Consider the following 21,273-nt stretch of genomic DNA (forward strand, 5'->3'; position numbering starts at 1 on the left):
CAGCCGGCTTATGCATTTATTTTTTAAGCACTGATAGCCCCGTGCTCATAAAGGGCTTCCCGGGTCATGGAGAACAACACACATGGCCCCCAAGAGGGAAAACCTTTCTGCAGGTGAAGAGGAAGGTGGCTTCTAGAAGCTGCTGCGTCGAGCCCGGGGGGGTGAGAAGGCGAGGCTTCAGGGGCTTCAAGGGCAGACGCAGCAGTCAGGTGCACCTGGCGGAGTGGGGGTTGCTTGTCCCGGGCATTCTCCCAGGTTCTGGGTGAATGTCCCCACGGCCAGAGGTCAGACGGCAAAGTAGAAAGTGTCCTGGACCAGGAGCTGAGCTACCAGCATTTTCTACTTGTACACACCTGTATCAGCTATCTGTTGCTGCGTAACAATCACCCCCACCCGCACCAGGCTTCCACTTTCCAGGTCATTCACGTAGCTCTTGGTAGAGCCCCGATTCTTGGATGTGTTGGGTTGAGGCTCCCACTTCCTCGCTGGGTGCTGACTGGGGACCACCTTCCTTTTCCAGTAGCACTGACCTCTCCAAGGCACAATCTCATGGCATCTGGCCTCATGAGAGGCGCCAGGGACAGTCCGAGCCAGAGGGAAGTCACCGTCCTTCACAGCCTGATCTTGGAGACCTCTTGTTTAACGCTGTCATGGTCTCCTCACTAGCCGCGCGTCACCAGACCGCCCCAACCAGACAGGTGGACAGGTGGACATTAGTGTGTTGCAGATGAAGGGGCAGAAACTGAAATCTGCGGACTGCATTGAGAGAGCTGATAATCCCTTAGATTCTTCTAGGATTGTCCTCTGGCTTGGCAGTTTCACGATTGGGCAGTAATCACTGCTGTTGTTTTTGGAGTTGGTGGGTTTGGAGTGCGGGGTCCGTGGGTTGTCTCTGGGAAAGGTTTCCCCAGATCTCCCCTTCCAGCAGCATGGGGTGAGATTCTTCGCGAGACAGAGCCTCGGTTATATTTAGAGAGCAGGTTTGTTAGGGGCAGGGACAGAGAGTAAAGGCCACTTGCAAAGGCACAAGCAGGCAGAAGAGCTGCCCAGAATGGGACAGGTTTCTGAGAGAGGCCTGCGTGGTGCATCAGGCGGCCTTGAGGGGAGCCGCCTCTGCTGAGGGGGTCAGAGCCGAGAAGCCCCGGCAGGTGCGGGTCAGGCGGGGGGGGGGGCGCTGCCCTGCGGGGGAGAGAGCTGGTGGGAAGAAGCACCTGCACGGGCACAGGTGGGCAGAGGCCTGCGGCCCTCTGTGGAGCAGCGCGTGGTTTTATCATCTTCCTTCCCTAGAGAGGGGCTCCTCTTCGAGAGTGCATGTTTGCTCCTTAATCCCCGTATGTTCCTCTTCAGGTGACACCCCCTGCCACAGTCTGACACCCGTCTGGGTGCTGTGGCCCCTGATCTGGGCTCTGAGGCCTAAGGGTCTTGGCTTCCACAGCTGGATTAATGGCGCCGCTCGTCCCTCTCCCCCCACCTGCTGGTGTGCAAAGGCTCATGACCGTGTAGCGTCCCCTCAACCGCTGCCTCCACCTTCTTGTTGTTCCCCGTGACACCCCACATTGCCCAGATTCTCAGGACTGGCAGAAGAAGCCCAGCTCTGGAGGGCATGGAGCCTGTGCCCACCAGTCAGTGTGGCGACGGGCCTGGGCGGGCCTGGGTGGGCGTCACGGCGTTTCCCGACTTCCTGTGCGTGACCTTCTCTCAGAAGCCTGCTGTTGCTAAAGAACCTGGACTTGGAGCAGAGCAGAGACCAGCACCCACTGGAAGCAGCTCGCTCCTCAGCGCCCGGAGACCCTGCAGGGGAAGGGGCAGCTTTTTGTCATCTGTTCCTCAAGTGTCTCTTGGCTCTTTGTAAGTGATTACTTTCTAAATCCACATTTCACAACTAAAATGGTTCCATTGTGTTCTGAAAAATCTCTTTAATTGAATGTTCTCTTTGTCAACCCAATAAAATGCCTCGTTTTGCAATAAGATTCCCACGGCACCTTTCCTGGTGGTTCCTCTGAGAAATGCTCTCATCCAACAACCGATACTGCAATAGGCCCACCCGTTGCTGGGTCTGTCGCTGGGTCACCTCCGAGCACGGCCCCTGCGACGCGGTGAGCAGGCCAGAATGGCGCTCCCTCCAGGCCGCTCACGCACGGCCTCTCTGCTGAGACTTCTAGTTACATCGCATCACATTCTTACTTGAGCCCTAAATCTTCAAAGTGTCTTACACTCACAGTGAGCACAGGTAGATGGGGCAGTGTGTCGGGAAAGATGGCCACAGATTTTGACACTCATCTCACTCAGATGAAGCCTGACTCTGAACTGGGCTGAGACTGCGTGGACCAAGAGAAAATTGCAGACTTGGGCTATCGCTGGTTCTTCGCCTTTTCTTTGAGGGGGCAGGGAGTGTCTGCCTTGGTGACTTAGAATTCTGAGGCCACCAGGCAATAAACCCAGTCACCTCAATGCTGGAGAAAACACAGGAAGGTGCCAGGGCTATGTGGGAGGGAGGGGCTTAGTGGGGGGGGGACCCTTCCCCAAGGCTGTGGACCCCTCCAGGCCAGGCCAGTCCCCAGCTGAATTCCACAGTGAGCCCCAAGTGCCATCTGCCTGAGTGCCTTCCCGCCTTACGTTCATGATATAATACAGTGTGGTTGTTTAATGCCATTAAGGACCAGTTACTCTTTACTGAGCTACGGCTGTTGCACCACTGGAACAGACATGGTAACTGGAACGATGCGGTGCGGTGTTCTCTTGGCCTTTAAGGCCTTTCCTCTAGGAAGCACTAAGCGGAGGGTGGAGAAAATCCTATAGTAAGATGCTAATACACATAGATTGATTAAATCTCAAGCCCTCCTTCTGAGAAACCTGGCTAAGGGAATAATAGCTCCTTTCTTTCTTTCTTTCTTTTTTTTTTTTTATATGTCTGACCTCACTGGACAGTGACTTTATAGTGCATTTTTAAAAAAGATTTATTTATTTATTGATGCATACAAGAACTGGGTACAGGCCAGAGGTTCAGGGGTGAGAGGGTTCACCAGAGACAGAGTGGGGAGCAGAACAGGCAGATCCACTGAAATCCACCACTGAGGGGAGCAGCGGGGAGCCAGGAAGGGTCTGCTGCGCCCTGGGGGTCACTCCCTGGCCAGGGATCGAACTTGTGCTGCAGTGGCTGTGGACGGCTTCATAGTGCTGTGCTTCAACCTCTTGCACCACCAAGGAGGCCCCTTACGATGCATCTTGATTAATCTGTCAGTATTGTACGAATGGAACATTAACGTTTCTGGGTCCAGAGCTCCGAGGTCTGCCCCCTCTGTCTATTATTGGGCTACACTAGGGGCTGGGCTCCTGATTACCAGGTGCCCGTGAGCGGGTGACTCCGTTCTCTAGACTCCAGTCGCATCGTTGGTAAAATAAGGACGCGAGGCTAAAAGATGCTCCAGTCACTGCCATGACGACGCTCAGTATTCCAAGGAGGAGCAGCCGGCTTATGCATTTATTTTTTAAGCACTGATAGCCCCGTGCTCATAAAGGGCTTCCCGGGTCATGGAGAACAACACACATGGCCCCCAAGAATGGAGCCGGGGTTCCTTTCTACACCCAAAGGAGCGTCCAGAGGAAGCAGGATTGTGTGACTTGCACATTTCACAGCAAACGACCCCCATGAAGAGGGGCACAGTGGTCACCACTCCCTCGGGAGACTTGCTGTCACCAAAGACGGGGTGTCGCCTAGAAGCCCCTTCCCCCGGTTTCAGAAGACACGGACGCCCTAGAGCAACTAGCGTCTCTGAGAGCACCTTCGTCCCTGTCACTCCGCGCTGGCCCCCCATGCTCCAGGCCCTGACGCGCCTGCTCTTGACTGTCGGAGCCGCCCTCTCCCCCCCCAGCCCTGCCAAGCTTCACCCCAAATGCCAGCCCTTGCAGGGACACTGGTTGAGCCGAGAGGCCCTGCTCTCGGCGACCTGGGCTGAGCCCGAAGGCACTGAAAGGATCCGGCATGTTCTTCTCTCCGTCTTGTTAGCTCATGGAGTCTGCGGGTGGCGTCTTCGCCATGGTGGCAGATAGGCCGTGTCAACCGCGTCTCTGCCACGAATCAGGCAGCGCTTGCACCGTCTATAAGATGGGGTCATTTGTGTCTCTGAACAGCCGCTGAGCAGGGGCTCAGAGAGAAACGTGACTGTGAGATCATCCCACCACAGGGGCCCCCCACAAGACTTAGTGTTCCCCATGTCCCGGGGACATGGGCCTTGGTGGAGTCGGGAGGGAGAGGCCTCCAGCCCGTCCTCCCTGGGATACAGCTCCTTTGTTTCCCTGTCTGGGAAATGCCCCAGGACCCCCTGCCGTGTCACCCTGGGAGACTGTTGCTCAATCCCAGCAGCTGTTCTGGAGGGACAGCCACAGCAGCCCTTCTGAATGGATCACGCACACAATGCAAAATGGAATTGAAGATCCCTAATGCCCGAACTCTTCTATTGTGCAGTGAGGTCTAGCTCTTAATTTGCAGTGGGCGTAGCAGGAAGTGCTGGTGTAAAAAATAAAACATATATATTGCTAATACTGTTGCTATATAAAACAATGTTTGGCCAAGATGGCTGAGATATGATTCAGCCCTTGTTCATCAAGTTGCTAAATATTATTCAGTGAGTGGAGTCACCATATGGTCCAGCTGAGTTTCCTTGGAGGCTGGCTAAAACATTGTGTTGGATACAGAATTTGGAATTGTGAGTGTTTCCGGTGGAGAGAGTCCGAGGAAGCTGCAGACGGCTAATGGCATCAGCTCTCAGGGCAAGATGAAAAGGAGCCGGAGATGGCAATGGCAGAGATCGGGAGGGGTCGCCCGGCCTGGTGGCTTCTTGCAATCTGATGAAAAGTGGGCAAAGCCTCACAGCTAGACAGAGATGCAATCTCTAAAGAAAAATGTGTGCAGTACCTTACCAGCTGGGAAAGTCTAAATGACTGAAGCCTATGACTCAGAAATCTTAAATTGCCTTAAAATTAATGAAGCTCTGTGGGGATGACTCAGTTCGTTCATGTCCTGAGCTTGCAGACTGAAGCCTGCAGAAGGGACAGTTCGTTGTGCAAAGTTGATTCTGACCCCACAGAAGGGGTCCTCACCTGGGAGGGGGGTGGGGTGCAGACACCTGGGCCCCCGAGGCAGGGCCTGGTGCGCATTCTTCCCACAAGATGGGGGAGAACGGATGGCCTCAGGCAGCTGAATCTCTTGCAACCTGATGTCAGTCCCTGCACAATGAAAAGGAAAGACTGGGTGATGGCTACATGTTTGCCAGGTTCAATGTGAGTAGCCAGGGCCCCCTAGGAAGCAGAATTTTCCCCAGATGGTTCAAATGGGGGGATTTTAATGAAGGCCTCTATAGAAATCGGTGCCAGGTTAAAAGAACAAAGAGACTGAAACACCCAGAGATGTCTATGACCGGAAACATAAAAAGGCATCGATGTTACTGGAGCCCCATAAGCCCTGGACTTTTGGGGCATGGCCAGAGGGTGGGGGGAGCAGGGGGGACCTCAGTCCTGTGAGTCTGCCCTCCCCAGACTCACAGCGCTAAAGTGAGAAGGAGCAGAGAAGCGACAACCTGAACTTTGTCTTGTCTCCTCCACCTCCCATTTCCCCACGGTGTCCTCTTGGGTGCCCAGTGGAGGGTCAGGGGAAGGCACCCAGATTAAGCAGGCTGAGGACGGGCCTTCTGAGTGGGCGGCGTGCAGAGGAGTGGGTGGGCACAGAAGCATCAGCGCGTAGGTTGACTCCGAAGCACCAGCCTCCAGGAGGCTCAGAGCGAGCAACCCCTGGATCACGCTGAGCCCAGGCCAATGCGGGCCCCGAGCGTCTGAGAACCTTACACCACCCCCGTAGCTACCAAGACAAGTGAAGAGAGAGAGCCTTCCCCCGAACTGGGGCTCGCTAGAAGCAGCTTTTCTACTAGACAAGCCCATCTCTATAGCAAGACAAACACGTGCACAATGGAAGTCTGGCATGCGTCGTACAAGCCACCCCTCGTTACCTTACGAGTCCCCTCCCCCTCCCAGAAGCCCGAACCTCTATTCTGTTCCTTCGTTTAGCTCATGTACCCTAAATTTGTCCCAATGACTTTGAGCTCCACATCTACGTGGACTCTCCATTTGTATGTAATTCATTTTTTCCTCCTTCCAAAGTGTGATGTTGGTCTGATTGCCTGAGCAGCCTGACAAGCACCTGAGCACTCGGTGGAAACTTCCTCCGCTTCCGGTAACTTAATACAGTTCAACTGCCAGTTCACATTAGGGAAAAGGGCAGGAGACAGTTTTTTTCTTTCTGAAATCATTGATGAGTAATTCTCAGGTAACAATGTTCCTGAGGGCAGAGACCTAGTTCTGCTTGTTTCTTGAACTTTTCAGACTATCGTGATATCTGGCACAGAGTAGAGACTCAGGAAATTTTTGCTGTACTAAAGACCCATCACAAATCAACATGTAGAAACACCTATATGTGTACGGGGCTTGACGCATGACAGACACTGTTAATATCTGCTGAGTGAATAATGAATGTGTAGGTTAAAAACAAATTACGTAATCTTTTGGATGAAAGGTTTTGCAAACCTCAGGCAAACCCTCCGGTATTTTTAGTCTCAGAGTCATTTTGAATGCGATTTATGGCTATCATCGTACAATCTGTATAGATTTTCTTGAGGATGAAGGCGGGCCTTACAGTGTGAGGCTTTGTGATGTAGTAAATTAATAAATAAGAGATGGCTTAAAAGGGACATCTGCCTGTTAGCAGTGCTGAGTTTTACCAGCTGGAGCATTAACAAAGGAGCGTGGAGTAGTCACAGTTTTGTAGAATGGCCTCCCAGCAGGTAGGTGTCCTCAAGGATGCTCTTTGGAGTGGTGTGAGCTACAGCAGGACTCCTTCTCTCCGCCCCTTTGAGTCTCAGATTGCTGGCAAGACTTGAGCTAGTAAGCCTGTAGCTCCTGCTAACGCTTGCCACATCACGTTAGTGAAAGGACTACATGAGATGATGTCTGTGAAATGCCCAGGAAAGAGTCTGGCATGCAATAGATCTTCGCCTCTTCTTGCAACCACGGCTAACTCCCCAGATGCATGTTTAACTACCTTCTGATCTTACAGAGACAACGGAGCATGATGCTCACCTTTGAGTCATATAATCTGAGCATGCACAGAAACAATTAACTGTAAACCAAGTTCCAAGCCCATCAGAATAAAGAAACTGCTGACATGGAATTAGGAAACCAGAAGAGAAACTGGGAAAACCAAGAACACATTTAGAAGCGAAGGTTCATCCCAAGCATCCAGAAACACTTTCCATATGTGGACCAATTTAATTTGTAATTAATCCAATTCTGCAAGTCCATCTTCTCTGCATTCCCATCATGTACCCCCGTCCATTCTCCCCTGTTATACAGCCATGCAGGGTCCCCATTTGGGGAGACATATTTGAGTCTTGCCTCCTGACTTCTTGCTAGTTAACTCATCATAAAAAAAAATAAAATAAAATAACCCTCGGCCCTCCCTGGTGGTTCAATGGGTTAAAGAACTGCACTGAGAAGCTCTCGGCAGCCCCTGCAGCAAAGCTCCATCCCAGACCAGAGAGTGGCCCACAGGGCCTGGCACACTTCTCCTGCCTCCCCTCAGCAGTAGATGTTGTCGATTTGCCTGTTCTGCTCCCCACTCTGTCTCTGGTGAATCCTCTCACTCCTGCATCTCTAGCCTGTACCCCAATACTTAGATGCATAAATAAATAGATATTTTTTAAAAAGCAACTCTTCCCGCAGAAGCTCACGCTACAGCGTTTAGCTTCCCGTCACATCGCACAGCCATCTCCTTGCTTTGTTTCATGCTTGGCTCCGTCTGTTTAATGTCATGGACAAGGTATAATATTAAGGAAGATAAAAGACATTTTCTGCATAGCTATGGATGTGACATTTAAGAGAAATTCATTGTTATCATGGGAGAATCTTCTATAGAGGAGAAGCACAAGAAAATAAAAGTTATACTGTAAATCTATTTACTGTATTTGACTTGCATCAGTTCAGCAGAGATCCCACATCTGTATCAGCAAGTCTTCTCTTTTGTGCTCACAAAACTGATGTGCAGATATCACTGCCCAGAGCCAGCAGCCATCCCCGCCCTGAATCTTCTAGGAGCTTCCAATTCTGTTCCCTCCAAAGGCTGAAATGCAAGGTACATTTTCCTCCAGCCTTTCCTTCAATTAATCAAGGATATGTGATTAACTATGGAGGCTCCATTACATAAGAGGGCTGATTTAATCACATCCATGGACTATTGAACTTAATCCGCAGCCCCTGTCCTCTCTCTGGAGGGTGGGGCTTAGGGCCCCAAATCTCCATCCTCTAATCAAGGTTGGTTTCCCTAATAGCCAGCCCCTTTCCTTAGGGCCTTTCCAAAGTTGTCATGTATCAATTCTGTCACTCATCAATTCTGACCAATGGCAGTCAGGAAAATGAACCTGTTCCCCATATCTCAAATTCATCGTACAAGGGAGTGATGCTTGAGGCTTTGGCTGCATCCTCAGGTCATAAAGGGCAAGCCAAGAGGTGGTGTGTGATTTACAATAAAAAATATATATTTGGGCACTCTCCCTGGTGGCGCAACAGGTTGAAGCGCAGCACTATGAAGCTCTCTACAGCCACTGCAGCACAAGTTCGATCCCCAGTCAGGAGGTGACCCACACGGCCTGGCAAACTTCTGACCCACCTGCTGCTCCCCTCAGCAGTATATTTCAGTAGATCTTCTTGTTCTGCTCCTCACTCTGTCTCCGGTGAATGCTCTCACCCCCGCCACACCTCTGGCCTGTACCCCAGTTCTTGTTTGCAGAAATAAATACACATTTTTAAAAAGTACGTATTTGGCCTTTCCCTACCGCTTCTGACTTACCCCAAACCCTTGTGATTTCCTATAGCCATAGGGACATCATTTGCTATAGTATCTAGTTTTAACTTGTTTCAGAAATAGCTCTAAGCAATAAAGGTGAATTGAATGTCTTCTGTAATTCACAACTCCATTTTAATTATTCCAACTTTTTGCTAATAACTTTTGGAAAGGCCCTAAGGAAAGGGGCTGGCTATTAGGAAACCAGCCTTGATTAGAGGATGGAGATTTGGGGCCCTAAGCCCCACCCTCCAGAGAGAGGACAGGGGCTGCGGATTAAATTCAATAGCCCATGGATGGTGATTAAATCAGCCCTCTTATGTGATGGAGCCTCCAGGAAAACCCAGAAGATCTCTGAGCCTCGGCCTCACCAGGTTGATGAGGAAGAAAGCAGCCCCATGCCAGGAGGCGGCCCAGACTTCCCAGGACAGAAGGGAACTGTCCCAGTGCCCTCTGACCCGTTGTCTGGCTGTCTTACTACCCTTTGTAGTAACTGGCAAGTGAATAACTCTAGAGGGCCTTGGGGTCCTCTCTTTTAATTCGGAGCACAGACAAACCGTGCTTGTGATTAACCTCTGAAACGGGGACAGTATCGCAGGCCTGGGCCCTTCCTCCGGGCGAGCTGAAGCTAAAGGGAGTCAGCTGGGTGAAGAGCAGCACACCCAGATGGCCCTGCAGCGCTGCTGGATGTCAGCAAAGCAGAGGAGAGTGGACGGCGGCAGGGAAGTCAGGGACCCAGGCCGCAGTGGTTCTTTTGTGCAAGAGGACACACGCCAGCAGTGCCAGACAGCAGGAGAGACCATGCAGAGACTCGGAACTGAGAGAGTCGAGCTTCTATCTGGAGAACTCCTGCGCTGACAGATTCCTCACAAACTCGCCTGATCCTGCCGCTGTCGGCAATGCTGTCTGCTCCCCGTAGCCAAAAGCATTCTGATGGAAACGTTCTCTTCAGGTTTGGCCTGGGCCGGTCTTGGGCTTCCTCGCTTTCGGTTTCTTTTTCCCGCCATGGAATGGCAAACAGAGCAGTCAGAGGCTTGTTAGATATTTTTGATTCCTCTATCCACTCACTGATTCATCCAATCCATCAAGCATTCATTATTTATGCGCTGACTCAGTGTGGATCTATATTTCATTCTGCTGGTTGGTTTCTGCTGAACTTCAGAACCCTCATCAGCATCTTGGCCTTGAGGAAATCACCCTGGGACCCGCGCACTCTACCGATGGCCTTGCTGGTCCGTGTAGCTCCCATCTGAATATGATTCCCCAAATGTGCGCACTGATCAGCTGTCTTTTTCCGCCTCCCCAACTTCCTCCCTCCCCCACCCATTCCTTTTCCCTCTCTCGTCCCTCCCTCCCTTTCTCTCTCCCTCTCTTCCTCCTCTCTTCTTTAGAACATCAATTGAGCCAAACAAGAGGTAGAGAACTGCAGAAATGAACTCTTCAAGACGGCCCTGGGTGAAGAGCGAGACCTTGCATTCTACCTCGGCTAAGCTGAGCAGCTTTGCTTGGTGGGAGCTGGTCCTCGTCAATGTCACTGCCCATTCATAAGTCCTGTGTGACTCCAGCCACCTTGGGTAGAAAAGGGGTCTAACTTTTAATCCCGTGGTTCCCATTAGATTGCCTTCAGGATCAACCAAGGCAGCGTAAAACCTGAAGGGGGCACGTGGAGAGATGTGCAACATTGGCCAGGCCACCTCGCAGGTGACTTGGCACGTGCTTCATCAAAAGTGAAAATGGCGCCTCCTTGGTGGCATTAATCTCAGCGCTATCAAGCTACCGCCAGCCACTGCCTCCTGAGCTCCATCCCGCCCAGGGAGGGACCCCAGGGTGCAGCAGACCTCTCCTGTCTCCCCGCTGCTCCCCTCAGCCCTGGATTTCAGTGGATCTGCCCCTTCTGCTCCCCGCTCTGTCTCTCACCCCCTGCAGCTCTTGCTACACCCCAGTTCTTATACGCATAAATAAATAAAATAAATCTTAAAAAGAAAGAAAATGATTATTCCATCATCACAATTCTCTGAGGTGAATATATTAATATTTATAATTTTCAAATAAGGAAGCTGGAACTTCTGTGGAGTAGATGACAGAGGAAAATTTCTCAGGTTTGAATGACCTCACAGTCTCTCCTGTCAACTTGCTTGTTGAAATGCTCTAGCTAATTATCTGGCACAAAGAAGCCGCCTTCCCCACTGCCGTGCGAGGTCCTGTTAGCTAGCTTGGAACGCGCATGCACCCTCCTCTGAGCAGATATAATTATCGATATAATTTCGAGCTGCTGTAATTTCATTCTACTGGAAAATCACAGCAGGACTCTGAAATATTAGGAAGACTTTGGGGCTAAAGAAAACAAAATGTGTGGAAAAAACCTGCCATATGCCCAAGACGGTGAGGGCACCGGTGTGTGCTTGTTACCCTCCACCGCGCTCTCTGTTCAATTTGTTCACCAGGTACTCGAACAGCTCATGGGGTTTGCATACCTGCATCCAGGGTCTCTGCTTCCAGCCCAGGCCTGGCAACGTGCTTTATCATTTTATGCTGCAGGATACAAGGAAACGGGCCTTCTGTTGGCCAACTGAATCATCCTCTTCTCGAGATATCTTTTCCTCCTATTGAGAGGGACATATTTATTAGGCTACCTGATGAGCCTGCCACCTCAGGCTCTAAGGCCCACGGTGTGAGCTCAGCAGTGAGGACGGAGGAGCAAGGAGGCCTGGGGTGGGAATTAGGGCAGGACTCGCAGTGAAATAAAGGCCGAAGGGAAGGGCTCATGTACGAGGAGGGACGAGTCTACATATGATGAGCTACAGAACTGGGAATTGGAGTCTGCTCCAGACTTTCTTCTGTCTTCAAATTAAAGAAATGAAAGGCACGTGAATTGCTCATGATACCGAGGAGGTCAGCGGTGAAGGGAAGAGCTGGCCAGGACGCCCAGCTCCATCCGACGGTGCTCTCTGTCTAGACCTTGGTCCAGTTGTGGGTCGGCACCAATGAGGCTGTGGACATGACGAATGGGTCACACCAGAATCTGAGGGAAAGGATGACTCTGGATGATGTGGTGGCCTCAGCCAGCCAGTTAAAGACCTCGAGCTCAAGCACAGAGGCTCCCTGGGGAAGGAGAGATTCTCCATCGAGGCTGAAGCAGAATCCTTCCTGAATCCCTGACCTGTCGACTTTGCTACCCATTTCAAGCTTGCCTGACCCACAATGGCATGAGTGAATTCTTTCAGAAAATGACCTGACTGTATCTTTGTTGTTCTAGCCATCTACACACACATTTTGACACACACACACACACAGCTTTTAGTTCTGTTTCTCTGGAAATCCTGACTGACACGGATTTTGGTGTCAGGTGTGCGGTGCTACTGAGAAGGACATGTTCATTAGGACACGCAATGAGTGTCCCAGCCCAGGCCTCTGGGATCTATGGACGGTGTGAGCTCAGCTGTTGCATCATGAGCAGTCCATGGTACTGTCATTTCTTTAACTTGTGAGCACAAAAAAGTCTGAAACAGACTCCAAAATCCCGGTTCTGTAGCTTATAATGTATAGACTTGTACCTCCTCTTACATGATCCCTTTCCCCACCAACCTGTTTCACTCCCCATCCTGTCCTAAAAGTGAGGGAGTGTCTTAGGAATCAGATAATGGGTAGAAGCTGAAGAATCTTAAGGTCCATGCTGGAAAAATCCTACATCAACCTTGAGAGACTGTGATGCTATAAACACATCTGCTGAGCTCTCAGACAGACACACTCAGAGAACACCATGTGATAACACAGGCAGATGTGTGTGTGTGTCGGGTGTGTGGGGGGAGGCGGGGTATGATATAAGCCGGGAGACTCCTGCGGCTCCCAGAGATGGGAAGAAAGCGGTGGGGGGCTGTGAAGAGACCTGACCGGGGCTTCCAGACTCCACAGCTATGAGGAAATAAGCCTCCTTTGTTCCTCCCCCGGCCTGTGGCCCTGGGATCCTGATATGGTTCCAGAACAGAGCTGGGCACTAAGCTGCCAAGAAGAATGGACATGGCCCTGCTTCTCAAACAGTGGTTTCACTGGGCCTCGCTGGTGGCGTAGGGCTTCGGTCTCAGCAGTATCACCAAATGACCTGACTTCGATCCCCAGCCAGGGAGCTGACCCGCATGGCGCAGCAGACCTCACCTGTCCCCTGCTCTCCACTCTGTCTCTGCTGATTCCTCTCATGCGCTGAACCTCCGGCCCACACTCCAGTTCTTACAAACCCACACGCACGTACGCATTCGTACTGATGGTATTTACAAGTGGCCAACTGTGGGCTGGCCTAGCCCAGCTCTGCTAAGATGGGAGAGAGGAAAGTGCTGGACTCTTCAGACTGCCTCATCGGTTACCAGTCTCTGATCCAAAACTTGTAAAGCAACAGTTCTAGTCACACGTGCCGTGAGTTAGAAGTGTCAGGTCTGCCTGGACTGGGAAGGACAGGGAAGATTTCTAGGAGGAATTATTGCCTGACTATGGCTTCGGTTCAGCTAGATCGGGACTTCTAAGGAGCACGTTCCAGAGAAAGCTCTGTAGGCCAGACCTGGGGCAGACGAGCCATGCTGAAGCCCACATCGTATATCGCCAAGTGTAGGCCGTGGAGGCCTTGGGTCAGTTACTCCTGGAACACGTGGGCAAGGTGGGTGTTACTTTCCACATGCCAAGCACAGCCAGGGAGGCTGGGAAAAGGCGGGGTCCCAGGGACCCAGACTTCCTGCGTTGGGGGCTGGGGAGGAGCCAGCTGGCAGGATGGAGGGTCCCTGTCGACAGGAGTCACAGCAGCACTTTCTTTCTTTCACTTACTTGGCCTGCTCCTTTCTGGATACCCTGTAGGCCGGGTCAGTTAACATGGTACATTGTCTGAAAGTAGAGTGAAAAAAATACCCAATTCCAGGCTGACGGAGCCGTTCACCAGGCGGTGACGGTCTCAGATGCATGTAGCTATTCCCCGGCAGACAGCAGCATTTTATCCTCCGTGAATGGGATGCCCTGGCACCGTGGGCTCCCCCTGGGCTCCATCTGCTGGGTAACTTTTCTCTGTAATGGAATCATTAATTCTCTCGCACTGACCCCAACTGTGCATCCCAGCTTTATGCTAGTTTTTAAAAATAAGTCTGCCCCGGGCCAATTGCTAATCTACAGAGGAGAAAGTGCTGTCCAGGCAGCGTTGGCAGAAGCTGAGGGAGGCGGAAGCTGAGGGAGCTGGGACAGCAACTGGGGTTTTGTCATCCAAACTTGCCGAGGGCGGCCGCCCCGCTCCCTACTGCCTGGAAATGGCGGGGAGCTGACATTTAGTTGGCTGTGCGGGCGCCCTGTTGGGGAGGCTTTGCGAGCTCGGCCTCATTTTGTCACCAGGACAAGCCGCGAAGTGCTGGGAGAGACGGACAGGTCCTGGGGGCAGAGCCCGCCCAGACTCCCAGGAGGCTGTGGAGCAGGTGTTGACATTCTCTAACCCCACAGGCCGCCCGGCGGCTGCTCCCCTACACCGGCCTTCAGGGGACACAGTACGTGCCCAAGAAACAGGTGGATTGTTGCATAAAGGCTGTTCCGTGGGACGTGCCTCTCTCTAGGACTCTGGCCTGGTGGCTCTGAGTGTGTCCTTCCTTCCTTCGCTCACGCTGGTCTGTCCTTTCTAAGGATTCGAGAATTTTTAACGATTTGAGGAAAGGGAAAAGAACAAGTAAAGAAAGAAAGTGGAGCGAGACCATGGTGGACTCAGAAATCTGGACACACGAAGGAGGGGCCTGCTGCCTGGTCAGCGCCCAGCGGCCAGGCGTCCCGCAGACAGGAGGGACACAACGCGGCCCGGCCGGCGGGCACGGCTGACGCCAGGTGGCGCCCGGGACAGAGCGGCCTGGTGTGCACCGACGGTGCCAGGTGAGCCCCGCTCTCTGCTGGGCAGTGGCCTGGGTGGGCTGGGGTAAAGGACAAGCTCCAGGGGTCCATGGAGCCTGGACGAGCTCTAACTGCACTTTCAGCAGAGAAGCCAGGAGACAGAGAAGCCAGGAGACAGAGACCATACAGAGCCGCAGGTGTGCCCTGAGGGCGCTGGGGAGGGGTGGGGGTCCTGGCGGTTGGAAGCTGGAGGGTGGAGGCCCAGGCAGGCCCTAAGGTGGAATCAATTCCTGATTCCTGGGAGGAGGCAAAGAACTAGGGCCCAAGGGAGAGGGACCAAAGGAGAAACTGGGAAGAGGCGCCCTGGGCAAACTGAACACACCTGGCGCCATTCCCTAGCCAGAATGTGGGTGTCGCCTTTCGCCACAGGCTCTTCCTATGGACTTGGGGGCCACCAGGTGTGTTTGAAGAGCCCAAGCAGGCGGACAGGAGACGGCCTGGCAAGGTCCCACAATACTGTTCAGCTGCTGTCTTGGGAGGACCTGCCAGGAGCTCCCTCCCTCCTTCCCTCTCCCCTCCCCTCCCCTCCCTCTTCCTTCCCTCTCCCCTCCCCTCCCTCCCCCTTCTTTACTCCCAGTTCCCTCCCCTCCTCCCCCTCTCCCTCCTTCCCACCGCCCTCCCTCCTTTCCTTCCCAACTTGTGACCCTGATCCCTTCGCCATTACCAAGGGTTTCAGAAGAGCCTTGGCAAGGGGCTGAGGAAACTCCAGGAGCGCTGGTGCTCCACACACCGGAAGGACACAGCCTTTGGCTTTCAGGGTGTGGCCTGTGTGGGAGGGGCCGGGCCCAGAGGAAAGCCCAGCACTACCTTGCCCTTCAGCTCCGCAGGCAGGCAGGCAGGGAGAGCCGGCTTCCAGGACTCCGGCAGGTGAGGGCAGCAGCCGGGGTCTGCGCCAGAGGCTCCGCTGGAGCGACCAAGGACGGGAGCAGGTCCCTTTGCCAGCAGCAAGATCCTCTCCTGACAGCTGCGCTCCCAGCACGGTCCGGGAGGCAGGGGCCGCTCGCAGGGAAGGTCAGCATCTTTCCCCCTCGCTCACGCTCACGCCACTCGCCCTGTCAGACCCAGTAGACGGTGCATTGTGGGTGCCTTATGCATGTGACTCACTCGTGAGACAGGCAGGCTGGCGATCCTGCCTCTGGGGAGGCTGGCCGAGCCCTGGCCCTTCAGAGACGGCCACGACGGTCACGGTCTCAGCGGCCGGCGCCTGACCACACACAGAGACACCTGCAGAGAACTGGGAGTTCTAAAAGAGCCCTGAGACCCCGCCCTGGTGGGTGGAGACACAGCGGAGGGAGCTTGTGGGACTAAGAGTTGAAAAGACTTGTGCTTTACCTTCTCAGCAGCAAGGAGGAGGTGGGCGGCCGGTGAGGAGGGTCACAGGCTGGGGGCTCAGAGAGCACAGAGCAGGAGCAGGAGCAGGAGCAGAAGGGCCTTCGGGGCAAGGAGGGCAGCGGGCCTGAGGGCCTGCAACTGACCTTTCATGCTTTTCCATTTCTCAGGGCACAGCTCTTTGCATCAGTGACCACGTGCACTGAGTCCTGGTCACCGTGGAGAGTCTGGTTTCCATCCATCACTTTACCCTCTTCACCCACCTACCTGCCTCCCCCACCCCCGTCCCCCTGGGAACACCAGGGCTTTATGTTAATACCACTCAGCTGTGAAAAAGAAGATGAACTCTTGCCACTTGTGACAACTTGGATGATCGTGAGGGGATAATGCTAAGTGAGGTAAGTCAGAGGAGAAAGACAGATTACTGGATGATTTCACTAAAGTGGAAATGAAGAAATAAAGCGGAGGAGCTCGTACAACTGAGCTTCAGACCCTGACAACAGAATGGGCGTTTGATGATAGACGGCGGCGAGTTCTCCATTGTTTTCAACAGGGAAAGGGCATCCTCCCTTGATTCTTGATAGTTTTATTATCATCACTGCTGTCATTTCACAAGGAGCACTGACCGCTCGGGACATCCTCGCGTCTGGATCGGCCTGAGAATAAATGTGGTGACTGTTTGTCATGCGCCAGGCTGGGCATGCTGTAGGCGCCAGAGCGAGAATGCCGCCTGCAGTGAGAAGTGACCGCTGGTCCACGAGGGCAGCGGACGTGAGAGGAGACTGTGGTGGGCAGCGAGGCCGCTGTCAGGGGCTCAGTGCTCTGACTGTAACGGGGGGGTCCCTAGGAAAAATGGAAGCTCCAGGTTCCCTGCCCCACCCAGAAGGAGGATGGAGCTGAGCAGAGAAAAAGGAGAGAAGGAAATGAAGCAGGATGGAGAACAAAAGGAGGAGACCTAAGGAAGCCACACGGAGCAGCCAGCATGTGATGAAGAAACCGGGCTTGTTTCCTGGCCCTGGACTGGCTAAGGCAGATGTGGGTGAGATACCTGCAGGGAGGTGACTATGGCCGTGTTTATATTGATTTTGATGTTGCTCTTTTCCTCCCAGATCTGTCTGGCCATGTCTGACCCTTTTCCATGGGTCCCGGCCTGAAGGTGCTTTAAGCTCATGGCAGCTTTCAGGCCTTGCTTTGGGCCAGTCCCTTTTGGGTTGACTTTTGCCCACGAGGGGATGGGTCACTTCAGGTGTTTGATTTAGAAGTTCTATTCTTAGTGTTCCGTATTGTATATTCACTGTATTAAAAGCCCTTTTCATTAAAGTTTTATATGTTTTGTCTTGATGCGGCGGATGGCAGAACCCACTTAGAGCGGGCAGGTTTGGGGCTTCAGGGGTGCCCCTCTCCCCCTGTCCTCTAGCAGATTTGCTGTCCTGTAACATGACTGGTGGACAGTACAGTGTGGTCACTGAAGTTGTATATTGACCTGTTGCCCAGAAGTCAGGATACTGTCCTCAGCACTGGTGCACCCCTGGGCCCCCCTGGTAGAAAGAAGGTGGGTGAGGTGGCCCCAGCTCTGTTCAAAGGGCTGGTGCTGTCTAGTACAGGAGGAGGGGCTTGGGGAGAGTCTCCTCTGAAGCCCTTGGAAATCATGTGCAGAGCTTTAAAATCCTAAGGACTGAGCTTCACCTCAGGCCAAGGCAGTCACAAATGGCTGAAGTGCACTGTGAGCTCAGAGATGCTAATGCGCCCAGGGCTGCAGGGTAGTGGGGAGATGCAGGGAGTGTGCAGGGGAGGGAGGCTGGGGGTGAGGGACCTGCGGGGGGGGGGGCGTGGATGGGGCGCACATGCAGCACATTAACCACAGACAAGCCAGGAGCTCCCCACAAAGCAGCACTGGCTTTGGCCCGCCCTGGCTGAGCTCTGTCCACACGCCTGCTCCACGGACAGTGCTGCGCGTGTCCTCAAAGGCAAAGGACCACAGCTCCAGTGAGCAGAGGGCTCCTGTCTGGGGTGGAGGCTGGAGTCCGCGATGCAGCGCCTGCAGGTGGGTCCCTTGGCCCGGGGCGCGACCGTTTTCGTCCGTGCTCCCCCGGGCTTTCTTGGCTCAGCAATCTTTCCCAACAGGCTGAGGCACCCCCGCATCCCCCCAGAGCGTTCTCCCCGTGTGGGGGGCTGCGCAACCCCATCTCCAAGCAGAACCACATTCTGCACTGCCAACTTGGACCTATGAATTCTGCAGGGACACCGTCCAGCCTGTAACAACCTGAGCTGAAATTATGGGGGTGCTTATTATTTTCACTAACTTTAGAACATCAGGTCCCAGGCTCTGCAGAGCACAATCCTCCCCCAAGCCACTGTGTGCTGACTTGCACCTTATTTTGGAAAGGAAGAGGCGGGGCTGCAGAGGGGTGTAAGAGCTGTCCCGGAGGTCAGGGGCAGGACGCCAGTGGGGAGGGCTTCGGGCGCCCAGGTCTGGCGCGCCCGGCTCTCCCGTCCAGAATGGAGCACCTGTGGCGATGTGAGCTTGCAAAGCCCTTCCAGCCTGCCTGAGATCTATTTTTCGGGAGGGGGAGACTGGAGGATTATTTGGTTTGGCCATTCTCAAGAAAATACAACCGTGCAGGACTCACAGGAAAGGTATGCACGGATTGAATTAGTAATTGGAGCCCGACACAGCCGCTGCCTCGCTTTAGTCCTTGCCGTTCAGAGCTGGAGGTCCAGTGTATGCAGGACAGGAGGTTGAGCAATTCTGACAGGAAGGAAGCCAAAGGCGAAGGAAGAACTCAAGCCCGTGGCGCCCGGGCCGTCTCGTGCCAGCGAGATGAATGTCGGGCTGTTCCCGAAATGGGCAGGAGCACAGGCTGTGCCTTTTGCAGTCCTGCAGAGGCCTTTTCTAGACTTCGGACATCATCAGCTCAGTGCAGCTCAGGCTGCCCTGCACAGATGGAGAAGGGGCGACAACCCCCCACAGAGACCCCACAGACGTCTCCTGGGAAGCTCCTGCGGCAAGCTGAGTAGCTGCAGACAGCGGAGGAGGCACCCTCATCTGCCCCCAGGAACGGGGGAGGGGGGTGGAGTCAAGGAAGGCTTCCTGGAGGAGGTGACAGCTGACTGCGCAGAGATCCAGAATAGGAGGGCAGCGATACGGAAGGCATCAGAGTGAGCCAAGGCACCCACAGGCCGAATGGCACCTGGCACAAGCTAACCAGCACAAAGGACACTTTAATTTGGACTGAAGTGGCATTTCTCGTGAGGGGTACCAGGGTGAGGTATACCAGGGTGAGGGGTACCAGGGTAAGGTATACCAGGGTGAGGGGTACCAGGGTGAGCGGTACCAGGGTGAGGGGTACCAAGATGAGATGTACCAAGGGGGTCTTCAAGGATTAAGAGAGGAAACCATCTTTGCTTCTTTCTCTAGAATCTCACAGAGGCTGGGGTCTAAGTTTTCTCTTTCAACATTACAGTTCTGTTTTGGCACAATAGATTTGGAGTTGCCAAATATATACTCAGCTGAAGATGAATCAGAAAAATCAAAGCACTTGAAGGAACAAATTAATTATTAAAAGCCTATCTATTCAAGCTTAGCACTGAGGAACTAGCTACAAATTGGTTCTGAAGAGACCAGCGGGAAGATTCAGGACTCATCGGTGAGGTCCCGGGCTGTCATATCTTGCCACGTGTTAGCAGACCCAGGTAATAAAAAGAGAAGTTCACATAATCTCTGCAAACCATTAAAATTCTTCCATTACCTTCTCCTGAGATCACCCGAAGATTTGCCAAGCTTGAGGGAACATCCTGCTGTTGCAAAGTTTTATGGTCATGTCTTCCTGCTGGTTTGTAAAAGTAGCAAGAGGCATAAAGTCAGGAGAAGAATCTGTTGTTAGTATAAATATCTCCCTCCCTTGCACTGTGCAAAGGCAGATATCAGATAAAACAAGCATACCCCAGGCCCTCCCTGGCGGCGCAGCGGGTTAAAGCACAGCACTGAGAAGCATAAGCCACCTCCGCATGAGTTCGATCCCCGCCTGCCCCGGAGGTGACCACAGGGCGCAGCAGACCTCTCCTGACCCGCCCGCTGCTCCTCTCAGCAGTGTACTTCGTCGATCTGCCTGTTCTGTACCCCACTCTGTCTCTGGTGAAGCCTCTGACCCTCCGCATCTCTGGCCTGTACCCCAGTTCTGTACGAATAAATAAAATCTTAAAAAAAAAAAAAAAAAAAAAAAAACAAGCATACCCCGAGATACGTTTTTCCTTGGAACAAAAGCCTGTTTTCTTTGGAATGTTAAAACTAATGTAGTTTTTAAAATAAAATTAAATATTGATGAAGCTTTTAGAAAATTTGCGGATGATAATGTGTTTTGATGCCTTATAAAACTTTTAAAGAAACGGGTGATTTTTCTTTCAAAACTACCTTTCTGACTGTAAACACTTGACTTCTCTTCCAATGAGATTGTTGCCGGTAAGTGGTAAGCCTGTGCTGGAACTCACCACGAAGGCTGGCGCCTCGGACATGTGAGCTTGTTTGCAAGGAGGCGCCTTTGGGGGAGCGTGACTTTCTATTGTTTGAAAGCAGACCTGTGTGTCACTCCAGAACAGCGGAAGCCACTTTAAGTTTTCAAAAATGGGAAGAACTTAACGCTGGGAGTTAACGGCAGGGACAATGGGAGATCAGAGAACTCTGATAGAAGAAATAACATGTGGAGCAGCGCGACTCAAAGATCAGCAAAAGGGGCAAAGCCAAGACAGCCTTAAACCGGTGGACACAGGAAGGAGGCCAGAGACCCAGGATGCCAGAGGCCAGGGGCCAGGGGTCAGGGGGTCGAGGGCCATGGAGCCGGGGAGCGGAAGCCGGGGCCAGGGTGTCCGGGGGCCGGCACTGAAGTCCCTTAGTGTCAGTCCAGCTGGGCTCCCCGAGGCTGCATCTCTTGCCCTCCCGCCCCAAGCCCTGTCTTTCTTCACTTCCTCTGACACTTCTTCAAGGTGCAGGGAGAGCAGGAGGCTGAGAGGACCAGCGTCTAAGTAAGCTTGTGTCTCCCTGCAGAGTTATGTCTGGGCCCTCTGCTGGGGTGCAAGCCCACTCCCCCTTTCCCAGCCCACTCAGCAGCCCCCTCACCCATTCCCAGCCCCCTCAGCAGCCCCCTCAGCAACCCCTCAGC

At 53.1% G+C, this 21,273-nt stretch overlaps 1 long non-coding RNA gene across 1 annotated transcript in view; it reads right to left on the reverse strand.

The window, feature by feature from the left end:
• Positions 1-9,184: 9,184 nt before the first annotated feature.
• LOC105853867 overlaps positions 9,185-21,273 on the reverse strand; it is a 13,031-nt gene continuing 942 nt past the window's right edge. The window contains exons 2-4 of the long non-coding RNA XR_001145626.1: positions 19,867-19,947; positions 11,362-11,490; positions 9,185-9,880 (exon numbers count right to left, since the gene is read on the reverse strand). This is a non-coding gene — a long non-coding RNA (uncharacterized LOC105853867). The remainder of the gene's footprint in view (positions 9,881-11,361; positions 11,491-19,866; positions 19,948-21,273) is intronic.

Source organism: Condylura cristata, unplaced genomic scaffold, assembly GCF_000260355.1.
Source record: "Condylura cristata isolate star-nosed mole 26May11 unplaced genomic scaffold, ConCri1.0 scaffold00020, whole genome shotgun sequence".
NCBI lineage: Eukaryota > Metazoa > Chordata > Mammalia > Eulipotyphla > Talpidae > Condylura > Condylura cristata.